Source organism: Staurois parvus, unplaced genomic scaffold (assembly GCF_062004578.1).
Source record: "Staurois parvus isolate SC_StPar_1 unplaced genomic scaffold, SC_StPar_1.0 ptg000075l, whole genome shotgun sequence".
NCBI lineage: Eukaryota > Metazoa > Chordata > Amphibia > Anura > Ranidae > Staurois > Staurois parvus.
In genome coordinates this window covers 4,492,131-4,506,542 of record NW_028317871.1, presented here as the reverse complement: position 1 = coordinate 4,506,542, position 14,412 = coordinate 4,492,131, and the positions used below count along the sequence as shown (strand labels likewise).

The following is a 14,412-nucleotide window of genomic DNA, read 5'->3' as shown; positions in this document are numbered from 1 at the left end:
TTATGTCCACAGACTCACTCTTCCTGACCCAACAGATGTCCACACTGCCCTTCTCCTGTGCAGTCTTTGAGGAAGAGGTGGCTTTTTGCAGGGCAGCTCAACATAACAAATTGGCTTAGACAGCCTTCTGATCTCAGACTGCAGGACACTAACCAGTGAATTTAGACAAGCAATGTCTTTACGTAGTCTAATATCTGCATACAAATGGGACAGCACCCCAGCTTCCAAAAAGTACCACAAAAAACAAATGCCAAACAAGTACTGCACTGAACTAAACTAGACATCTTAAAAATGATTTACTGAAATTCAAACACAACTACTAACCAAAGATAGTGGGCTGTTTCCAAACTCCTGCTGTTTTAAAACTACTGCTAACTACTAACATTTTTCTAGCTTTTATTAATGCAAACACTGGTGATACTGACTAGGGGGTCCTTGTGTGGCACTCTCTTCCTGTGTGACAAAGCTCTTTACATAATCTACTAGCTGTAGATAAGCCATTGGGTTCGATTTACTAAAGGTAGCTTAACAAATGAGGTGAAGTTCTGATGACTTCCATTATCGAATCATGTGCAAACAAAAAAAGCATTTTGTATGTTTTTCTTCACATTTTTCTGTGACATTAGTAGGTATTTTTTGCAAAGGGAATTCCCATCACATTCACTAGGCTAAGGACAAATCCCCTCTGCACAGTGTATAGCCTTTCTGCCTTTAGTAAAACAACTCCAATGTGGCATATGTTCTCTCAATAGAAACTACAAGCTGCTGTGTCAATGCACAGACAAATCCCACTATTGTTACCATTAGGAAACATAATCTGTGAAACATCCTGCTTCCATCACTGAAGTGCACATGGTAAGTGGCTATAAAGGGGCTGTAAGAGGTCAGCAGTACCAATATCTAACAAAGAAAGATAAGAAATGTAACTGCTCCAGAAAAATTCTGAAAATATTATGCTGAATCCTGTTCAATATAATTATGGTACCACATCCTCATTGGCAAACATTTCTGAATTGAAGAACAAGGGACTAGGACTTTACAGGTACTAATCATATAAATGATGTATAGATAAAATAATTAATTTTATTCACAACTTATTAAAAACATCCACAAGCTGAAGGCCACACAATATCCAGGCCTGAATTACACTTTAAATTTCAGACATTTCCTAGGTGGTTTTATTTATGGAAAAACTGAATATTTGATGTAATTAATACAAATATATAGGACAGTCATTGATACATTAACAATATGGGATTACTAATGTTGTATTTTTAGGTTTATGTACACCATATATAGATTTTCTTTTAAATATATCCATATTGTAATGGTGTATGCATGTCCTCTTTGTTTTTTCTTGTAGGGTCCTCGGCAACTCTGTGGAGTGTCCAGCATGTCAAGCCCCCGCATTGTGGTTTTACCTGGTGTGTACCATCCATTTTAACATCTTGACCCTGGGCACATGGATGTTTGCTCCCTTTGGGAGCAGTGATGACTTTTCTGGATGTGCTGGTGCTGTGAGCACACCCAGAATGGCCGTGCCAGCACTTAATTCCTGGGATCATCGATGGTTGCACCACATATGACTTCTGGCGCAGCAGAAATTACATCAGTCATAGCTCGCCTGGGGTGAGTGATGGCCTATTCTCTGGCTGTGCATGGCGGGAATTTCTTTGTTTGGGGATGGGCAGGCGGGGGAGACTCAGGGAGGTAATCCCCCATTCAGGATGCCTCAATTTGTGCCCAGCTGTCTTATATATAGAACGATGACCTTACCACTTTGATTGGCTATGGATGATCAGCTAACTCTCAGTCTGACCCTTTATTAAGATGTGTAAATATGATACAACCAGTGCTGTCTTATTGTTTATTACAGGTAGAGAATCCTTATGTCAATGTGTGTTTTCTCTAATATACACACATATACTATGTATTTGTGTACATATACTGTATGGTTGATTTTTTTTTCTGTGTCTTATTGTTAATCTGTGTTTTATAATAAATTTTTGGTAGGTCCTATTTCCACTCCTTAAAATTCTTGGGAGTTGGTTGGGCTTTTCTCCCTTGCACTCTCTGAGATTCTACCTTGTGAGCCTCTTCTTTAGCTTTTATCTATTCTTTTTTAATGTTACAACTTTACATATGTATAAGTAGCCATTTAAGTATAATTGGCTAGCTGTTTGTTCAGTGGTTGAGGTTATCAAGTTCAGGTATTTATGTATATTAATATGTATATTAATATTCCAGAATACACTGCTGTCCTGCTGATGAAGGCTATTTAAGAGTTAAAATATGTTGAGGTCTCAAATTACCTCAAGTTGAAGACTCTGACAGATGGAACTTACTGAATGCAGATAACCATTGATGTATCTTGGCTATTTACTATTGTTTTATGTATGGTAATTGTTTTTAATTAGTTGAGAAAAAAAATATTTTATCCATACATCTTTTATATGATTGTTATCTGTAAAGTCCTAGTTCCCTGTCCTTTCAGAAAAATGCAATTGTTCAAGAGACACAACAGCAAACATTTGTATCAATTTAAAAAATTAAACTGGTTACAAACAATTTTTCACTTACAAAGATTTTCATTCAAGTTTTATAGGGTATATAGCAGATTACAATTTTTAATGTATAATTAATACATACTGTACTGTAAGTAACTACTCATGTACATTGTAATAACTTGCTTTTGTATATAAGATTGTTCTATGAAGCCTAAATGCCATCTTGCTCATTGCTGTACAGAGGCTTGTCTTTTTTTCTCTTCACGGTCTCAGATTTCTGATACTGGAACCCATCTGTGTCTTTGTCACTCTTTTGTCTAGTAAAACCATGCTTACTTAGAAATACTATGCTACAGTTTTTTCCTATGTTTCTGTTTTGTCCTGTTTCTATTCGTGAAAAAGGATGAGTGGAGTGACTCAGCTAAATTGATTTATTTATGTTTTCTAGTCAAAAGACAATTTAGTGTTAAGAAATCTTTGCAATGTTACTTAAAGTGTTTGTGTTTTCCCTTTTTGCATGTTATTGTTATTTACTGTTTAGAATTTAATCATATAACTACAATGCACAAGGTTGTTTTTTCCTAGTTTTTGTGTGTTTGCTTATTTGAATCGTCACATTACATTTTTATTTTACCTTGTGCTTTGTTCTTTTTGTAAAAATAAATAAACAAATAATAAAACACACTCAAAAAACACACATGCATTCCTGTATAGTGTCACTTTAAATTTTTAGTTGATATATTGGTCATCTTTTTTTTTTCTGTGGTAAAAATAATTATTAAAAATATACACAAAATGTGCAGGAATTTGCAGGAATTAAAAGGTAAAAATATCCATCTGTACAACATTAATCACACACTTAAGCAAAGAAAGGAAATGGCAAATTTGGCCTGCCACTCTTCCATTTCCTGCAGCATTATTTTCTAGATACCTCATCACAATGAAGTCAGTTTAATGAATTAAATTGAACATTTCAGCCCACTGGACCTAGAAAGACAAGAGGCAAGGGTGGAATTTACACTGGGTCTGTTTAGGTGGGCACCTTGGGCCCTAGTATACAAGGAGGCTAGTGCACTGTTCCCCCACATCTTAAAAAAATGCCTCACTACACTAATATATTTCTGCACTGACAGGCATCAGTGAAAGCAGTTCTGTACCTCTGTGAAGGCTTCATTCAAAAATACATTGTAACATGTATTTTAATGAGTGCTTTTATGTATGGATCAAAGTGTCTTTTGATCTGCACATAATGTCAGTTCCAACAACCTCACAAGTAAAAAGAAAAAAAAGCTGTTTTCATTTATTAAAACTTGATCAAATGTAGCCGTTACTAAGTTATCTTAAATAAAAAATAAATAAGTAAATACAAAAATGTTAATTCTTATGTAAAGTACTTTGCCATGCTTTGTACCAGATGCATAATGTAAGTGTTATTGTAAAAGCAGCAAATCACAAAATAAAATTTGTATGTTTTAACTTCAGTAACACAAGTCCTTTTAAAAATATCACAGGTTAAAGCGGATAATAATCTGTATATACAGCATACATACACATAACTATGTTATGTGTATGTATACACATAACACAGTTATGTTTTAGAACTCTTGGATTAATAACATCATTTTTTTTCAAGTTATCTTTATTCATATTTTCACATTTTCAAAAATACAAATTCTGACAAAATCAGTCAAGTATTCGTAATATAGCCTCTCCCAGAGTTGTGACCAATACAACAACCACTATTAACATACTGGAAGGTATAATACCAAATGAGAATTGGTCTTACATTAATAACATATCACAGGACTCTTGTACAAAGTTGCCCACCATATCATTTGCTTAATACATAATCTAACCATGCCAGTTTGGTAGAGCGCATATAAGGAATGTCCAATTTCTGGACTAGAAATCCCATTTCTGTCCTGAATAAGCACATGCAAGGCAAAGCGTAATATAAATGAACATAACAATCTCACATATATAACAGGTTCGTTCAGGTCGTTACATAGCCTGTAAACTGGGTCTTGAGACAGCGGGTGGGGAAAAAGACATTTCTGGATTTTTGTTCTTTTTCCCTTTTTACCAAATGGGTGTAGTGAGTATCCCCTCGGGGTGAGGGGGATCGTTCATCACAGCAGGAGGAGAGTCAGGTATTTTAAGTTTAACCAGGGTGTTTGCCAGATTGGATTTGGCATACCAAGCAGTAAACTGAAAAGTGGTCATAAGGTGCCATATTTCATGCAGCGAAAAAGTGTGTTCTATAAATGCCCTTCATCCTGTGAAAAATCGTTTAGTGAGTCCAAAATTATGTACCAAAGTATCCAATTTTTCCAGGTATAGAAGTGATTTCAGGTCTTTCCTAACAGACACTAAGGTTGGATTATGCGGGGAGATCCAGGCCCTCAATAACACTCTCATGTCAGATAAAAGACACATTTGTATCCACGGGGGCAAAGACCTAGTCTGAGCCACACCGGGTCCGTTTGTGGCCATGGGTGCAGCAGCACTGAATAGACAAATTAGCAGATCATTAGGTATTTTTGTTTTAGTAATTCTGAAGATATACTGGATAATTTGAGTTCAATAAGCCTGAATAGGTTTACATGTCCAGAACCGATGGAAGAGGGTGGGTTTCGGGGCCCCACACCAAGAACAGACAGCTGAGGACGGGGATAAGGCATCCATCAAAGCTGGTATGAATGCCTTATGAATAAGTTTAAACTGGGTCTCCCTCCATTGTTCATTAATAATAAGTTTACGTACCGTATTGTAACCTTCCTGAATTGTAGTAGTATCATCCAACTCCGGGATGTCTTTAGACCAGCCCTTAAATAAGGATTCAGTTTCTGAGGATGAGTTATGTTGCAAAATCTGAGGATACAGTGAGGAGATTCTGTTTTATTGCGTTGTCAATCAGTGGGTGTGCCAAGTCCATCCTTCCTCCCTTTAGCTATGATTTAATGAAGTTTGCCAATTGAAAATAGTAAAACGTGATGAGGAGGAGTGCCAGATCTAAGATCCAATAAGGATGCAACATTCGTTAACCCTTTGGAGGACCAGGACATGAAGGCTTCAGAGTCAGTCCTAGAGGGAACTGTGGATTTTCCAGAATGGGAAGATGTGTAGAGATGTTGGAAGGAACACCTGTCAGTTTACAGATTTCCAGTCATGCTATCACAGTATCTCGGATGAGCGAGTTATGTTTAAGACAAGTGGGTAGCATTTTAAGTGGTGCATGCAAGATCGCAGACAAAGTAAAGGGGTGGGCCAGAGCTGTCTCCAGGGTAAAGTTGGAATACATAGACTTATGAGTCAACCAGTCTATCCCTTGTCTAAGAAGTCAAGCCAGATTATATAGATGGATATTGGGTAGACCCATTCCCCCATCACACTTTGGAAGATATAGTTTGTGGTGGGCAATGCGTGAGCGTTTAGATCGCCACAGAAATTTTAGCAGGGATTCGTGTAGCATCTGAATATCTTAATGCTTGTGCAATAAAGGTAGCATTTGCAGAGGATGTAATAGTCTCACAAAGGACACCATTTTAAAGAGATGACATCTACCAAAGAGTGAAATGGGGAGGGAGGTCCAACTCTCCAGTTCTCGGATGATTTTATCAAAAATTGGGGGACAGTTGAGACGATACAATGATGCCCAGATTGGTGATGTGATGGGAGGCTACCTGGAGCAGAGAAGATTTTGCCCAAGACTGGGAGCATGACGGATTTAATGGGAAGATTTCACTTTTGCTGAAGTTAATGCACAAACCAGAGTAAAGCTGGAAGATAGAAAAAAGATCCTGAATAATGGGAAGATCGGAGGGTACTGCTGAGGAGAAGATAAGGATGTCATCTTTGAACAGAGCAGCCCTCATAGAGGCTTTACCAATTTTGATTCCTGATAGAAGATGATAAGAATTGAGTACCCTGGAAAGAGGTTCAATGGCCAGATTAAACAGCAGTGGGGATAGGGGGCATCCTTGTCGCGTTCCCTTTTGAAAATAAATGGGGGCTGAAACAGTGCCCTGAGTAAGCAAGCGTGCTGTAGGAGATGAATACATGGAGTTGTATAAATTTGTTATTGGACCCTGAAATCCTATGTTCCTCAACACCAAGAATAACCACTGGAGATTGATATTATCGAAGGATTTTTCCGCGTCAAGGGGGAGATTGGAAGTATCTTGGTCAGGGTGAAGTTTAGCATGTTCTAAGGCCATGATAACTTTACGAATATGTAGGACAGCTGATCTACCCATGACAAACTCTTCTTGGGCTGGGTGTAGGAGGCCAGGAAGGATACCCACCAAATGTGAGGAAACAATTTTGGACAAAATCTTAGCGTCAACGTTAATAAGCGAAATAGGACAGTATGAACCAGGGAGAGTGGGATCTTTGCCTTTTTTGGCCAGTAGTTTTAAAAATGCTGTGAATCCCGTAGGGAGGTAGGGTCCTGACATATATTGTTGTAGATTTGGAGTAAAGATTGATGTACAAATTCATGGGTCAATTTGTAAAATTCAGACAAATAGCCATCAGGGCCAGGGGCCTTGTTGTTTGAAAGGTTTTTAATAGTGGACAAAATCTCTTCCGAAGAGATAGGGGCATTCAGCACATCTAAGTGGGCCTGCGACAGACGGGGCATGTGAATTGATTTAAGCAGTGTCGTCGGCCTATCCAAATCCACCTGTTCCTCAGAATATAATTGTTGGGAAAATTGTGTCAGTAAAGACGTTATTTCTTGCGAAGAGGTTGTCAAATTTCCTCTAGTATCTTTGAGTGCCATGACATGGGTAGGGATAAAAGGTCCGTGCCAAAGATTGGCTAAACGTTTTCCAGCTTTGTTCCCATATTTGTGGAATTGTAAGGATCGATAAGAATGTTTTATCCGTTCCCTTTGATCCACCCATAACTCAAAACACCTCTTGGTCTCCTGCAATTTCCATCTCGCTTCCAGGATCTATTTTGACATAGCTCTAGTTGGGCTTACCGAAGGGCATTGTTGGCCTGACAAAACTGATCCAAGGAGTGTTTCTTAACATATGATATGATTTTACCCCTCATAACCGTCTTAACTGTTTCCCAAAATAAATCAGGGTCGGTAACATGTTCCGCATTGGTGAGGATATAATCATTCCAAGCATTAAGGATAGCATGGTGGAAATCTTCGTTATCTGTAAGGTACAAGGGGAACCTCCATGGAGGGGAGTTGTATCCGGGTTTGAAATCATCTATAGTGACCACAGTAGGACTATGATCCAAGGTAGCTATTTCTAAAATCTCTGAGTGTCCTACTGCAGGAAGAAGTGACGACGAGCAAAAAAAATAAATAGTCAATACGTGACATGCTGTCATGTGGTCATGAATAGTAAGTAAATTCCCTAACAGTGGCGTGGGAAAGGTGCCTAACATCCGCCATGTGTAAGTGAGAGATAGTGTCTGCCACATGCGAGGAGTGAGGTCGAGGACATCTGGAAATTGGGTCGGGCCTTGGATGACACGAGCTTTTATCCTCAACGGTATGCACTAAACTATTGAAGTCCCCACCCATGAGATGAAGAAGTTCAGGGGAGCTCATGACCCATGAGGTAAGATCCTGGAAAAATGGAATTCCTGAAGAGTTAATAGCATAGATATTTGTGAGTGCAATATCTTTGGATGCCATATGGATGAATTATTAGTTTGAGACCCTCCTGGTCTCTATCTATCGAGCGAATAGAGTAGGACAAATGTTTGTGTAAGAGAATGGCCACACCAGCCCTGCGACCCATAGCTGAGGAACCAACAACTTCCCCCACCTATAATTTCTTGAGACGCTGAAGATCATGTACTGGCAGGTGCATCTCTTGTAAAAGGGCAACGTCTGCTTTCAAACGCTTCAAGTGTCATAGGATTTTCATCCTCTTGCCTGGAGTTCGAAGTCCCTTGACGCTCCAGGATATAACCCGCATGTTGCTGGGCAGATAAATTACGTGCTTGTCAGAGTTATCATTCCCTGGCAAGAGGCTGAGGAGTAGAGAAGAAGAAATTCACACGAATCATATATCCATGGGGAACAGGCTCCCTGAGACAGACAAATACAACAAGTAGCCAAACTAGGTTCACTGCCTGGTTCCTTTCCCCAAGATATGTATCTGAAATGGTATAGTAAGCAACTCAGAACCAGAGTATTATATGAACAGATGCACAAAAAAAACAAAAACAAACAACAGATAAAGCAATAACTCAAGATCAAAGGATGTCTATGGACTTAATTTTTTTCTGTGTGAGAAATATACCACAACCAGAATATCTGGCTTCCATGCCCCTTTGTAAATGAGAGACTCACAATAGCGAGACAGAGCGCCAGTAAGCAGAGTGTGCGGAGCATTGTATCCGCCCCTCGGCAGCGATTTGATATTATAGCATATCATATTATATTATAAGCCCGACAGAGTTCTCCGGCCAGAGAAAAACATCAATAGGAAGGATACCTTCAAAATGAACTCAGATAACATGGCGAACATGGTAAACATGTTGCACAAGGCACATTAAAGGCTGAGGAGAGCATACCCTCCTTGAGGTGAGGTGACACGACCTCACAGTTTCAAGTATCGCCACGCTTTTTGGGGTGGCTGCATAGCGTTCACATTTGGAAGCATAGATACCACATATTGTTTAGCCGCCACAGGAGAAGAGAAGGATAGCTTGTTTCCTTCAGGGGAACATAGATACAGAGTCACTGGGCAGGCTAGGGAGAATTTCAGATTATGTTGGTAGCGAAGAGAACAGGTTGGGGCAAAAGACTTGCGTTGTTTCGAAATTTCCACAGAATAGTCAGCGAATAATAATTTGTGATTGTCCACGGAAAAGCTCCCATCCTTGCGATAGAATTGCAGAACAAGTTGTTTATCCGCATAATTTAGGTATCTGACAATGACAAGCCCGGGCTTAAGTTGTTGTTCTTGTTCTTGCGGTGGGCCCACACGATGGGCTCTTTCCACAACACAAGTAGGGCGGAGGGCCCACAACTTCAGGTATGCGATGACTGCAGAGCTCCATTAATGATGATTGTTTATAGAATTCTAGCAGTCCTATAATACGCAGGTTATTCCTACGAGATCTGTTCTCCAAATCTTCTATTTTGTCAAGCAAAGATTGGGTTACCCCCCCCCCTCCTGCGTAGAGAAGGCCATGTTTACCTGAAGGAGTTGCTTCTCTACAGATGACATAAGCCGCTCTGCTTCCTCCAACCTATGTGTCTGACTGTGAATCTCCTGTCGCAGACGTTCCATGCCCTGCTGTACTGCCTTGTCAACCGCCTCTGAGATCAGTGGGGTGAGTATGTGTGCCACGGCCTGAGCAATCCTGGTGTGCTTGGATTCAATGTCTTCCGTTCGTGCCGTACAGTGGTGGCCATCTCTGATGTCACCTCTGATGCTGTGTCAGGATCCCGCCGGGACCCCTGTGATGATTGGGGAGTGGATCTGTCCACACAGGAGAGAATCCAGTAGCAGACCGGTCAGCCAGGGAGATGAGAAGGAGGATGGGGGATGATCGGATGAGAGAAGCTGGCGCTCAGCACAGCCTTCTCTCACACACGCAGCCAGGAGAACACAAGGAGGGTTTTCCTTCCTCTGTCTTAAGTAGAGTGCTGGGCAACTTGCTGATACAGTGGTAACCCGATACTTCCTGTCAGGTTACCATGGCAATGGGTCCTTTCTCCCAGGTCTCCAGACCCCCCCAGGGAACACGGCCTTGGCATGGAGCCTGGAAAGATGTGCATGAGGGGGAAGGGAGGAGGGGGCCTGTTTGTGGATTCCCTCAGCAGGGGGCCAGACTGCCAGGGACAAGGGGGTGAGGGGCTGCTGAGGGCTGCCTGTGTCAGAGACACGGAGGACTAGAAGTCCCAGCATGGACGGGACAGAAGAGTGGGGGGCTGCTGAGGAGTGGGGGGTGGCAGGCAGCAAACCTGTAGGATGGGGAAGGAAGGACCAGCTCTGTGACAGTATTTAATTTGTTTTTTTTAATTAATGTTAGCCTTATGCTATTATGAACATATATGGCAAATCCACCTCCCCTCTTTCCTACTCTGTCTTTCCTGTATAGTGTATACCCTGGTATAGTTATTTCCCAGTCATTTGAATCCTTGAACCACATTTCCTAGACATAAGAGCTGTCAGCTCACAAAGTTTGTTTCCTAAACTATGAGCATTGTGCATATGACATGACAAACACTGCTATCTACTGCTTTATTTTTACCACCAGAAACTTTAATTGAAGTGACCACCCTACCAGCCCAGTCCTTATCAATACAAACCTTTTCATTTGTTTCAACCAGCTGGGGACAGAAATGCTGCTCAACAATTACATTTCTGCCCTCATTTCTCAGTTTAAATGCATGTCTAAAAAACTCCCAAATTCCATACTAAGAAGCTCAGAGCCCTTGTCTGAGGGATGCAAACCATCTCTTTTGTACAGCTCAGTATCAGACCACCTGATAACATTATGACTAACATAACCAAACCCTTCAGATTTGCACCAATCCTTTAAGCAAACATTGAACTCTGATATGCAAAGTACTTTCTCTTGTTGTCCATTATGCACAGGTAAGACCTCCAAAAATGTAACAGTACACCCTAACTGCTGAAGATCCTGTCCAACATACTGAAAATCCTTCTGTACAGAACACACATCATTCTGGGACAAATCATTTGTGCCAAGGTGTATGACAACATCAACACTGCACTCTTCACTAGCTTTTTGACAATTTTTAAAATACGCCTTTTATCTCTCCTAACAGTAGCACCAGGTACACAGTAGATCTGTCCAGAAAGCGGTCCATCCGGTCCCCTGGGGCGGGAGGGATACAGTCCGCCCAGTGAACCGGATCGTTGGCGTGGTTTCCAAGTGCGGGTGTCAGCGGGGATGGGAGTAGCAATAAGTCACTCCATCCTCACAGGGAGCTGGAACCAGAAGTCTGATAACATCATTTTAATAATTATAGCTCTTTATTAGAGAAAAAACAAGTTTTTTTAAAACCATTTGACAGGGAGCAACTCTTTTGAAAATGTTTAGAGTAAAGCAATAACAGTACAAATTCCTTTAACCACTTCAGTCTCGGACATTTTCACTCCTTTCTTGCCCAGGCCATTTTTTAGTTTTCAGTGCTGTCACATTTTGAATGATAATCACTCAGTCATGCAACACTGTATCTGAATGAAACTTTTATCATTTTTTTGAGACAGATAATCACCACTTTTTTTGCTATACAGATATATATATATATATATATATATATATATATAAAGGAAAAAAGTTCCAAGATTTTGAAAAAATTTCATTTCTGTTACACCCAGGGGCGAACTGACCATTCGGGCATTTCCCAAGGGCCAGGGGTCAGTAGGGGGCCCGCGAGGAGGCAGTCTCAGATCCCGACCCAGAAGTAGCTCACCTGTCATTTCAGGTGGGGGCAGAGTGAGTCGGGCGATGGGTCCGGACACTGTGCTGGTGATGGAGCCGGTGGGCAGTGGGAAAGTGAGAGGCATATCATCTATGGGTGTGGTGTGTTTACTGCACACACTCTGCACCCCCCCCATGGATGATATGTATCAGGAACAAAGTTGGAGGTGATCGGTGCAGTGGAGGGACTATCTCTCCCTCTCTCCCCCTCTCTCCCTCTCTCCCCTTCCTTTCCTCCCTCCCCACCTTTCATTTTCTTCATTCCTCCCATCCTTCATTCCTTCCTTCTTCCTTCTAATCCTTCCCTACCTTTTCTTCCTTCCTTCCTTCCCTCCCTTCTTTTCTTCCTTCATCCATTCCTTCCCTTCCTTTTCTTCCTTCCTCCATCCCCTCCCTTCATTCTTTCCTTCAATCCTTCCCTCTCTCCCTTCCTTCCTCTCTCCCTCCTTCCCCTTCCTTCCTTCATCTATTTCATCCCTCCTTTTTCTTCCTTCCTTCCTTCTTCCCTCCGCTTCCTTCATTCCATCCTGCATCCATTTTCTTCCTTCCTTCCTTCCTTCCATTCCCTCCCTCCCTCCCCCTCCCTTTTCTTCCTTACCTTCATTCCTTCCTCTATCCCCTCCCTTCATTTTTTCCTTCCCTGTCTCCTCGTCCTTCAATCATTCCTTCGTTCTTTCCCACTTCCCTCACCTTCCTTCAAACCTTCCTTCCTTTTTCCATTCCTCCCTCCCTCCCTTCATTCCTTCCTTCCTTCCTCCATCTCCTCCCTTCATTCTTTCCTCCCTCCCCTCCTTTCATATCTTTCCTTCCTTCCTGCCTCCCTCCCCTCCTTTCATATCTTTCCTTCCTTCCTGCCTCCCTCCCCTCCTTTCATTTCCTTCCTTCCTCCCTTTCCTCCTTCCTTCCCTCCGTTTCCTTCATTCTTTCCTCCATCCATTTCCTTCCTTCCTCCATCCATTCCCTCCTTCCCTTTTCTTCCTTCCCTTCCTTTCTCTTCCTTTCCTTCCTCTATTTATTTCCTTTTCTTCCTTCCTTCCTTCCTTCCTTCCTTCCTTCCTTCCTTCCTTCCTTCTTTCCTTCCTTCCTTCCTTCCTTCCTTCCCTCCCCTTCCTCCATCCATTCCTTCCTCCATCCATTCCCTCCCTCCATCCCCTCTCTTCATTCTGTCCATCCTCCCTCCCCCCCTTTAATTTCCTTCCTTCCTCCCTTCCTTCCTTCTAATCCTTCCCTACCTTTTCTTCCTTCCTTCCTTCCCTCCCTTCTTTTCTTCCTTCATCCATTCCTTCCCTTCCTTTTCTTCCTTCCTCCATCCCCTCCCTTCATTCTTTCCTTCAATCCTTCCCTCTCTCCCTTCCTTCCTCTCTCCCTCCTTCCCCTTCTTTCCTTCCTTCATCTATTTCATCCCTCCTTTTTCTTCCTTCCTTCCTTCTTCCCTCCGCTTCCTTCATTCCATCATGCATCCATTTTCTTCCTTCCTTCCTTCCTTCCTTCCTTCCATTCCCTCCCTCCCCCTCCCTTTTCTTCCTTACCTTCATTCCTTCCTCTATCCCCTCCCTTCATTTTTTCCTTCCCTGTCTCCTCGTCCTTCAATCATTCCTTCGTTCTTTCCCACTTCCCTCACCTTCCTTCAAACCTTCCTTCCTTTTTCCATTCCTCCCTCCCTCCCTTCATTCCTTCCTTCCTTCCTCCATCTCCTCCCTTCATTCTTTCCTCCCTCCCCTCCTTTCATATCTTTCCTTCCTTCCTGCCTCCCTCCCCTCCTTTCATATCTTTCCTTCCTTCCTTCCTGCCTCCCTCCCCTCCTTTCATTTCCTTCCTTCCTCCCTTCCCTCCTTCCTTCCCTCCCTTTCCTTCATTCTTTTCTCCATCCATTCCCTTCCTTCCTCCATCCATTCCCTCCTTCCCTTTTCTTCCTTCCCTTCCTTTCTTTTCCTTTCCTTCCTCTATTTATTTCCTTTTCTTCCTTCCTTCCTTCCTTCCTTCCTTCCTTCCTTCCCTCCCCTTCCTCCATCCATTCCTTCCTCCATCCATTCCCTCCCTCCATCCCCTCTCTTCATTCTGTCCATCCTCCCTCCCCTCCTTTAATTTCCTTCCTTCCTCCCTTCCTTCCGTCTTCCTTCCCTCCCCCTCCTTCATTCCTTCCTCCCTCCCTCCCTCCCTTTTCTTACTTCCTTCCCTCCTTTCTTTCCTTCCTTCCTTCATCCATTCCCTCCCTCTTTTTTCTTCCTTCCTTCCTTCCTTCCTTCCTCCATCAATTTCCTTCCTTCCTCATCCATTTCCTCCATCCTTTCTCTTCCTTTCTTCCTCCCTCCCCTCCTTCCTTCCCTCCCCTTAATTCCTTCATCCATCCATTTTCTTCCTTCCTTCCTTCCTCCATTTCCTCCATCTCTCCCTTTAATTCCTTACCTTCATTCCTTCCTCTAGCCCCTCCCTTCATATTTTCATTCCCTCCCTCCTCGTCTTTCAA

General features: G+C 42.1%; 1 protein-coding gene and 1 long non-coding RNA gene across 2 annotated transcripts in view; one reads left to right on the top strand and one right to left on the bottom strand.

The window, feature by feature from the left end:
* LOC149469315 (uncharacterized) overlaps positions 1–2,084 on the top strand; it is a 210,075-nt gene extending 207,991 nt beyond the window's left edge. The window contains exon 3 of the long non-coding RNA XR_016311616.1: positions 1,364–2,084. This is a non-coding gene — a long non-coding RNA (uncharacterized LOC149469315). The remainder of the gene's footprint in view (positions 1–1,363) is intronic.
* Positions 1–14,412, bottom strand: part of SHISA9 (shisa family member 9) — a 1,225,124-nt gene that overhangs the window by 462,605 nt on the left and 748,107 nt on the right. The window lies entirely within an intron of this gene.